A 10354-nucleotide genomic window follows, 5' to 3' on the forward strand; every position below is an offset into this window, starting at 1 on the left:
AACTAAATCAGCTACTAAATTACTGGGGACATAACCCAGGCACTAGTTTGGACCAAAAGATGGACTTTGCGTCTCCAATTCCTACCACTGTACAAAAATTAAGCCAAAATATCCTGTGGCCACTCCCATCTTTCGCCAGTTGAAGCCAGAGACTGCAAAAAAAATCTGAAACCCCCTTTTTATAGCTTCATATAACTAATTAAAACCAAACTGATCTGAAAAATTAAGAGTTGAAAATACATCACCGTGGACTACCAAAAATAACAGAAAACATCTTTGGAAAAAAAAATTATCTGAAGTGTATTTTTATTTTTTTTTATTTGTCCCATGTCCCATCGGCTCACATGGAGGCAACTGGCTTTATGAGCTATACTGCAGTCAGCCTGTCAGCCTGTAGGGGCCGATCAAGATGTTTGGTTTCACTTTCAGAGAGCTGTCACGTCATCCATCTTCTATATGTCAATGGTTTGGACGTAAAGTCATAACTAAGGCAAGGGTCCATTAGATAGATAATATCTAATTATTAGAATAAGCCACTTGGCATTGTAGCGCATCAGATTAAGCTAGATTGATAATAAAGTATTAGATCAACAGTTATGTTATGGAATATGTGGAATCGTGTTGCAAAATGGCTGCAGTTAATGAAAAGATAATGCTGTGCGCCACAAAAACTGGTGTTTTATCATTAGTGAGTCTAATTCTGTGACATTTTATGAAATGTTAGTTTTAGATTTTGTTGTTTCCAAAATCAATAATTTTTTTTAAGTGACGTGTCAATAACCAAGAATGCAAGAAGTATGAAGAAGAAGAATGAAGTGTTTGTGTGTTATTTATAGTCACCAAAACAGCAGTGAAGAAGTCAAGCTCAGGATGTTATTGCAATAATGTGTCAGTCAGAAGTCCCTTTCCTGTTCCTGTTCTTGCATCACTACCACTCGAAGGCCACTGCTGCTACCATTTTCACTTCCACTATTTCCCCCAACACTATTGCAACTGTAATTACTATACACAGTAAATTTTTTGGTCCAGTGTGCAACATCTAGGTGGATTTATTGCCAGAAATGGAATATAATATCAAAAATATAATATATATATATATATATATATTATATATATATATATATAACATAATATAATATTCAGGGCAGTAAATACATTTTTAAATTTTTAGTCAAATTACATTTTGTAATAAACTAATAAGGTGGAAAAACTAAATAATTTAATATTTTCAATTGCAATTATTTAATTTTCAAGCACCAAGATAATAAAAAGTTGGGATCACAGCAGTTTTGGAAATGCAGAATTTTTTGTTTCTAAAACAAAAAATAAAAAGTTTTTCTAAAAAAGAACAGTAAATTATCTCAACAAAGGATTATAGGATGGCAAAACTCTTTTTCGGTTTATTTTAAAGTTTTGAGTTTGACTTAAAACTAAACATTTTAAGTGTTCTTAAAAACATTCTTTGTTTAAGAGTAATTGTAGTTCCTAACTACCGCTGTTTTACAAGGGACACGTATGAGTGTTACAGACTCAAGGTAACATGTGCAATCTTGCCATGTTGGTTTTTAAGTAAGAATAATAGATTACACCAAGAACTGTAGCCTACTTATTATTACCCATAGCCTCTGACAAGAAGAGAGGCATGTGCGCAGTACAAGAGTATTAGAGTGGAATTAATCACCTACCAGTAATGAGTTTTATGCAGACAGCCTTTCCTGTAATAACACGCTGTACTGAAAACATAGTTGAGAAAGCATCCTGTCCTGTTCTCCTGCCAATTCAATTAGCCAGCAATTTTACTCATGAAATGCTGCTCAACAAATGACTGAAAGGGTTGTATCCACAGGGTGACTTATATATGTACAGTGTGTTCTGTGCCAAGGTCAAAGGCTGGCGTAGCATTTGTTGTGTTGGTCAGTACCACTCGAATGTTGGGAACATACTTAAGAAAACAACAACTCTGGATAACTGAATGGTCTTATGTATGGTACAACAACCTGTGTAGTTATGCCTCTGTTAAATACACATGGTGTAGTGAAATACTGCAGCACCAAACTGAACTGTGTAAGCAGTGAATTTCCACTGTCGCTGATTGTTGGTGCACAACGCCTCAGCCTGCCCAGGAATGTGGGGAAGGGTTGTTTGGTGTGTTGGTATGCAGGTTGTTGCGAGAGCAGAGGTGGGACTTCCACCTGTTGGAACACGACTGTCTGCACTTTAGTTCCAAAACCAGGGATGAAAGCAACAAGAACAGGATCAGATACAGAGATAGTCAGACAGAGTCTGTTAGCATGACTGTGGCACCCGCAGACCCTGCTTTCTCTAAAGGATGGTGGTAAGGCATGTACAGGAATTCAGAATGAGGTCACAGTGTACCATCAAACCTGGAGGATGATTGGATAGAGGGTATGCCAGCCTGAGCTGAGATGACCTCAGCTGATAAATTCAATTTTCAATTCAATTCAGAGGTAAAAGGAAAAGAAGAGAAGGAAAAACTGCCTGTTAAGAGCTCTTCGGCTCTAGGTGGGTGGTCGTCTGCCTCGACCAGTTGGGGAGAGAGAGAGAGAGAGAGACAGACAGATAGACAGATAGACAGACAGTTGCACAGCAACATCAGTAGCAACAACTGCACTAATAGTAGATGATGACGACGACAACAGCAACGATGGGGGACAACAAGCAGTGACAATAGTAATAATAGTAGCTGTAGTAATAGTAATAATACTAATACTAATAATAACAGTAATATCAGTGATATTAGCAATGGCAGTCAAGGAGGACCATGGCAGGAGGCTCCACCAGGGTCCATGAGAACCTACGAGACGAGAAAGCACAAGAACTGAAGAAGTGAAGTTAGTAACATGCTTTAATGGGACATGAATGAGTGCAGAAAGAGAGAGAGCACCATGGGAAATCCCCCGTTAGTGTAGGCCTATAGCAGCATAACTAGGTGGTTCAGGACTCACCTGAGCCAGCCCTAACTATAAACTTTATCAAAGAGGAACGTCTTAAAGGGGAACTTCGGCAAATTTTTACCCTAGTCTTGATCACTAGAGGTCACCGAGTACTGTCGATAGGAAAAACAACGACCAGAATTGGTTCTAGCAAACTGGAGATCCTGCAGCTAATGGCCAGAGCTCCCAGTTAGTTATAATACACTTCTTGGGGGCATATCCTAAAGAGTGCCTTTTGCTCCTCTTAACAGAAACAAAATGCAATTAAAATGTCTGTGCAACATGATCAGGGCCCTTACGTGACAACAACATGCCTTTTCAACTCATACGTTGTGCAGAAACCGTACAAACAGTACTGTCGCCTACCTGTTTTTCCATCGCTCGCTTCAACGAAAGCCCAGAATAATCGATCAATGAGATAATGCCTTCGCAACCAAAAAAAGTTTAATTCCCCCTCAAAAATGTCCATGTCTTCGCACACTACTCTCTGATTTGCACACTTCCTGCAACGATCTCTTCTTCTGCGTTTCCCTGCAACAAGTGAAATCCCACGGGACTTCAGCGCGGAACTGCTCTGGCGCTGAAGTCCCGTGGGATTTCTTGTTGCAGGGAAACGCAGAAGAAGAAATGAGTGGAGATTGGAGGTGTTCACAAGTGAAGAAAATTGGAGTAAGAATAACGTGTGTTGATCTACTGTGGAAGAAATGGTTCACGTTTGTGCCTTTCCAAATGGTGGCAACGGAATGAGAAGGTACAAGTGCCTACACTTTCATCGTCTACCTTTCCATGACCATGAGATACTGCAATTGTGGCTAGTTGTTCTTCAGCTGGATGTGCAAACTCCCATACAAGTACTATGTGACATTTTAATTGCATTTTGTGTCTGTTAAGAGGAGCAAAAGGCACTCTTTAGGATATGCCCTCGTTCTTTTTCCTATCGACAGTACTCGGTGACCTCTAGTGATCAAGACTAGGGTAAAAATTTGCCAAAATTCCCCTTTAAGCCTACTCTTGAATGTGGAGAGGGTGTCTGCCTCCCGAACCACAAGTGGAAACTGATTCCACAGGAGAGGAGCTTGGTAACTGAAGGCTCTGGCTCCTGTTCTACTTTTAGAGACTATAGGAACCACAAGTAGCCCAGCATTCAGAGAACGTAGTGTTCTAGAGGGGTAATAGGGTACTATGAGCTCTTTAAGATATGAAGGGGCCTGACCATGAAGAGCTTTGTAGGTGAGGAGGAGGATTTTAAATTCTATTCTACATTTTACAGGGAGCCAGTGCAGAGAAGCTAGTACAGGAGAGATGTGATCTCTTTTTCTAGTTCCTGTCAGTACTCGTGCTTAAGCGTTCTGAATTAATCAGAGCGTTTTAATGGACTTATTGGGGCAACCTGATAATAAAGAGTTGCAGTAATCCAGCCTAGAAGTAACAAATGCATGGATTAGTTTTTCTGCATCTGTCTGTGATAGTATGTGTCTAATCTTCTCTAACTAGAAGAAGATCAAAATAAGAAACTGACTGTAAATTAGAATTAACATAAAGTAAGAGAAACACTGAGGATTCAAGCAGCAAATACTAAGATCAGCAAACAACATTGCTGACCAACTACAATGCTCAAATATGTTAAGGATAATTCCTTTTCAAAAATTCTCCTGTAGAGTCTACTTCTTATTTTATATCTTATTCATCATTCTTAAACCAGAACACAACAAAGGTTGAGAACTACAACCTGAAAACAGGCAAAAACAGTTGAGGTTGACTCCTCATGAAGAATTCCATTACATCCATAATCCATAAAATAGTAGCCTAACTAGCTTTCCCACTGAGGGGACACAATTTAATGAAACACAACACACACAACACAACGACACCATTACAATTGTTTGATGGACTTTGCCATCTCTGAGTGAATGTGTGTGAACGGGTGAATGTGCCATGTAGTGTAAAAGCGCTTTGAGTGGTCCGAAGACTAGAAAGGCGCTATACAAGTACAGGTCCATTTACCATTTACAATTTACCAATGTTATGACCTATAATAGATGATATTTCCCACAAAAAGATGCAGGGCTCTTTGAGGCTGGGGCCCCAGAAGTCATTTTGAATTTCAATCAAAAACTGACGTTTCGACATGAAACAGGAACCACTAACCCTAACCCTATCCCTTGCCCTAACCCTAAATTGAGGGTGCATTCTCTAATTGGCGATGGTTGATGAACACATTTACGTGCCAATATTCTCCTGGAAACAGGAAGTAAGCCTTGTGGCAATCATCTGATTTACATGAAAAACAGTAGTGCTTTAGATCATGTACAGAGCAATTCTTCCCAATTTATAGTGTAATTACTTGTACTAAGAGTGTACCAGGAATAAGCTAGGAACTAGGAACTATCTGGGGAAAAAAATCCTTCATACAGCAGGTAGAAATGGGTGACAATAAGTGAGAAGCAACAAAGCTAGAAGTTTGGGGGATGATGGGATAATGAGTCCTGTAGCATTTTATAAATCTGCTGCGATTTATTTAAAAAAATATAAAATATGCTACTCAACAACACTGGAGGGGTACAGATGATGACAAAATGAAGATAGACAAATTACAGTCCAAAGAAAAGATAAGAAGGATACTGTGAAGGATACTGTTAATAATATGTTACTGAAACAGTGGAGCCCATTTCCTGACCTAACTGGAACATACTTCAACATACTGAGTGAGTAAATCAAAAAATTATAATTTAAACAGTTAATATTGGGGGGCGGCGCCAAGTGAAAAGGGGGTGAAAATTAAAATATACAACAAGCTATGAGTAAACCCTCTTCTAAAGGTAAATTTACTTCAACAATTTCAACTTGCATCCAAGACTTAGCAGACCTACTATTGTTGTTGTTTATTTCTCATCTCCTACCAACAGTCAACATTGGTTTCTTGCCACCATGACCATGATCATCCCCTAACCTCAAAAGAATAGTCATTATTGTATCCATGATGACACAGGTCCTCTAACCTTAACAAAGTAGTCATTTCTAACCCAAACCAAGAGGTTTTCTGACTGTAATGTACTCTGAGACTGCCAAGAAGGCAACGGCCAGGGCTGGCCACACTGAGCTTCAGACCGGCTCTTCAGAAACCTATGGGTGATGTCACGTCCATTTTTAATTATACAGTTTATTGACGGCAACCTCTCAAAGTGGCCATGGCCCTAATTATGCAGAACTTTAAGACTTAATATAAATTAAACAGGTGAGTTATATAAAGCCACAGAGATTGCCGCTTGGGTGGACAAATGGTTTGTGGGCCTACACAAAGACAAACATGGCCCTTAATGGATTTAAAACAGGCATATATTCTTGTATGTGCATATATTTTGCCGTTTGGTCATGGGGCATAAAGCAATAATACCTTTGCCTAATGCTCAGACTGCCTCCTCATTTGAGGCCAGTACAGTCATCAGGGTGGGGAGTATTCCAGTAGCAATGTCACATTGCCACAACATGAACAACATGCTGATGGGAACTGGCTGCAATCCACAGCAAATGAATCACTGATGATCAGTGATATTACTGTCTGACCTCCCAAATCATTGTTTCAAGTTGTAAATGTCTCACTCATCACAAAGACAAAAATAAATCAACACTAATTCTGAACTTATATTCAAATTGACAGACAGGATATATTTATCCCCCCCTCTCTCTAACCCCAACTGGTTGAGGCAAACGGCCACCCACCTAGATCCGGGGTCTGTCCGAGGTTTCTGCCAAGGAAGTTTTTCCTTGCCGCCGTCAACAAGATCAGCTGTTGGGTCTCTGTAAATAATGTTATAAGGTGTTCGGTCTAGACCTATTCTGCCCTGAGTATGTCCTGAGATAACTTCTGTTATGAATTGGCACTATACAAATAAAACTGAATTGAATTGAATTGAATATTTAAACTTTGATCTGGCTAAATGATTCACAGCTTTGTGGTGTGTAGGTCAAGGGTGAGCACATGCTCCTTTTTTTATTTAAAAACAATTGGCCAGATTTAGACCTGACCTAGACCTAGAACAGACTTGGGTTTGTCTGCCCCCATTTTGTATGAGGACATATCAATGCACAAATCAAAGTCTAAAAGTAAATGTAGACACATCTGAGGTGTGCTGCCTGTGCTGGCTGACTATGATGGCACAGATACAGACAGCGATAGCACCTGTAAGCATTTACAGTGGGTGTGTCATATTTGCTCTAGTGTCTCTTTGTCTTGTTATCTTTATTGAACATTCATGTTGGGTACATTGTGAGTTGCTGTGAAACCACTTCAGCTTGGCCCAACTGTGAACTCATGACAAAGCGGATGTGACTAAGAAACTGGTTATTGAGTGGAAACTAACACATAACAGAGGGCTCACTGGAAGTGGTGCAGAATATAGTAAAACCTCCAGAAATACTATTGATGTGTAATAAGTCTGGCTTGTTTGATGAGTCTTAAAGGGGACATATTATGCAAAACCAACTTTTTAATCATTTGATTATGTACATTTGGGACTCTGGAGGGCCTATCAGCAGGCAAAGTGTGAAAAAAGATGACTCAGTCATGTTTTTGTGAGCTGCCTCAGTCAGAATATAGGAGATAAATCACTCAATGTCAGATGTTCAGAGTTTTTGATGTCAGTTTGCCTCCATGTTGCCACCCACCGCAGTTTACTTCCTGTTGACTATCGGAGCTCCGCCATTGTTACTATAAAAGGCAAGCTAGCGGAGAACAAGCAAGCGAGCCCAGTCAGCAGCTAATAGTTGTTAGCTACAGGAGCCTCAGTGATGCTAACGTAGTTATTGTTTGTTAAATGTTAAAAGATGAAAATGAAACTTATAAGGTGAAGTTAATTTATTAAGCCAGCTGGTGCAGATGTCTCCATATTCTCCCCTGCTGATATTGTTATAGAGATTCACACAAAGTTTATGCCGTGAATCACCAAGCTTCGTGCTGGGGGGGGCTCCCTAACTCCCTAACTGTTGTGGGTTTTGTGACCGGGCTAAATTGGCTTTATGTTCGTCTGTATTTTGTTAAACGTGCTCAGTCAGTAATATGTTTGTGTCGCTGTTAGAGCAGAAAACCTCCGAGCTAACAAACTGTAGCGCTCATCAGCTGTTAGCTCGTTGAGCTGCATAGAACAGGGAAGATAACGTCAGATATGTTTAATTGTCTTTAACCTGGTAACTTATTATCTGCTGGGTAGCTCAGTATCTGTTCACCGTGTGGATCAATACAGCTGTGATCAGGAGACACCGTACTTGTACCATGTATAAATTCAAATTCAAGATTGTAGCTTTGATTAGCACACAGCAGCTCTGTGATGTCACTGTGTTACTATAGTTACTGAGTCTGTCAGACTTTATGTTGTAATACGAGGGACAGTGTGATCGTTAAACCGAAGTTAGCCGTTCATTAGGTTGGAGCCTGGTGGTTGTTTTCATGTTGCTTCTTGTGTAGTCCCTGTCCTGAACTCTCTACGTACGTGCTAACGTTACTTCAGCTAGCGCTAGCTTTGTTATTCCGATGCCACTATTTGAGCTAGCTCCTGCTGGCCATTTTCCAGCTCCGCTCAGGTGTGTGTGTGTGTGTGTGTGTGTGTGTGCTGCTGTATGTAAATTTACCGGAGGTAAAGATAGAGCTACCGTGGGATATTATATTATACTATATATTATGTGCGGTCTTACAAGTAACACTGAATCTGCCTTGTCTTACAGGTGACCTGATGAAGCTCAGGTGTTCCTGGACCCATCAGAGGACAGAGACAGCTGCAGCATCAGGACAGTCTGGGTATCCAAAGGAAGACTCATGAAGATGAACACTGGCTGCAGAGCTCCATTACTAGATCACACTTCAGTATACTAGAAACCTAAGATACCTTGATGGAGGACATGATCTGCACAGTTTACATAAAAGTTATAGCTTTGTTAGTTGCAACATCTGTAACTGGAATATGAATGAAACATAAATAAAGTGTTTTACTTTTAAGAAGAGTTCTGGTCATTTTTAAATTCAGTAATAAGTGTGGTTTTATATAAATAACATGTTATTTCACAGAGGTTTTATGAAGATTTCCTGCATGTACAAGAGTTGAAAACCTGGTTCGTGTAACATCTATCAATATGAAAATGTGAAATTTAAACCTGTATTAATGACTGTAAGCAACACAATACATTACTGTCTCACATTCAAACTTTATTATGTTGGAAGATAAATGACATCATAATATATCAAATAAAACGTAAAACATAATTGCAGCTTTTACAAATATCTGAAGGTTAACTTTGGTAATAATACTTTCAAGTTAAAATATCAGACTATGAAATATGGATACAGTACAGTACAGTTGGTTACTGAGCAGTTTTTAAACCACATAAACAAGTTACTTTATTAGATGAGTAATTCCTTCAGTTATGTTGACATGTTGTACAGGATAAATGATTCCAAGCATATAATATGTTTCACTTCACTGGGCTGTGTAGACTGTAGGTCACTGCTCACTGCTGTACGTGTAAAGACAAGCATAAAACACAGTGTTGGTTCTCATAGTTAAGGTATAAACACTAACATTATGTGATAGATAGAGGTTTTTATAGCAGTATTTACCTGAGGAAAACGTCACAGAAAGCTGTAATCCTGATTGTTGATGTTGTTCATTTCTCTGTGATTTCAGGTCAGACTCCCGCTCTAAGATGTCTGGTGGTGAAGTTTTTGGTTTAGAAGCAGTTATTGAATTAATATTGACGGTAGAAATGCCTTCAATATTAATATCAGATATCATACTCAGAGCAGACTGGGCTCTCGGGAGGGGGGCCTTAAAGAGACAGGAGCTAAATCGATTCAGACAGAAAAGAGCTGCTCAGCTATAGGGAGTATGAGGGAAAAAAAGTGTTTTTTGAACATTAAAACATCTAAACCTATTGTAGGAGAGCCACAAAATACAATTATGAACCTGAAAAGGGGCATAATGTGTCTCCTTTAAATTCACAGAGGTTTTTATTATTTCATCAGAGAATCAAATTTTCTGGTTGCATGTCTCATTTTCTGTATACTTTCACCCACTTTTGTCTTTTTCCATGTGTTCTTCAGAGTTAAGACTGGATCAAGATCTGTTGGCCATGGAAAAATGAAGCCCACCGAGCCATTTGTATATCAGCTGTACAAATAAACTTCACTTCTGCTTAATTTGCCTCTTTATTCACCACTTCTATTTGTTGTAAGGTCCTTTTGTTTATAGACCACCGGCACTATAAAAGTACATATATCTGTAAAAGTAATTATACTGGAGCTCCAGATGGGAAATGTTTCATGTAAGTGAGAATGGCACAAGACAGACTGTTTCAGGGATCTTGCGGTTTCTTTTCATGCCCAGACACTGACATACAGCAGCAGACTATAA

At 39.3% G+C, this 10354-nt stretch overlaps 1 long non-coding RNA gene across 1 annotated transcript; it reads right to left on the reverse strand.

Moving 5' to 3' along the window:
• Positions 1 to 9129: 9129 nt before the first annotated feature.
• Positions 9130 to 9730, reverse strand: LOC127369193 (uncharacterized). The gene is made up of 2 exons (XR_007886028.1): positions 9562 to 9730; positions 9130 to 9458 (listed from the first exon to the last, which is right to left on the reverse strand). It is a non-coding gene; the product is annotated as an uncharacterized LOC127369193 (long non-coding RNA).
• Between the last annotated feature and the right edge of the window lie 624 nt (positions 9731 to 10354).

Source organism: Dicentrarchus labrax, unplaced genomic scaffold (assembly GCF_905237075.1).
Source record: "Dicentrarchus labrax unplaced genomic scaffold, dlabrax2021, whole genome shotgun sequence".
NCBI lineage: Eukaryota > Metazoa > Chordata > Actinopteri > Moronidae > Dicentrarchus > Dicentrarchus labrax.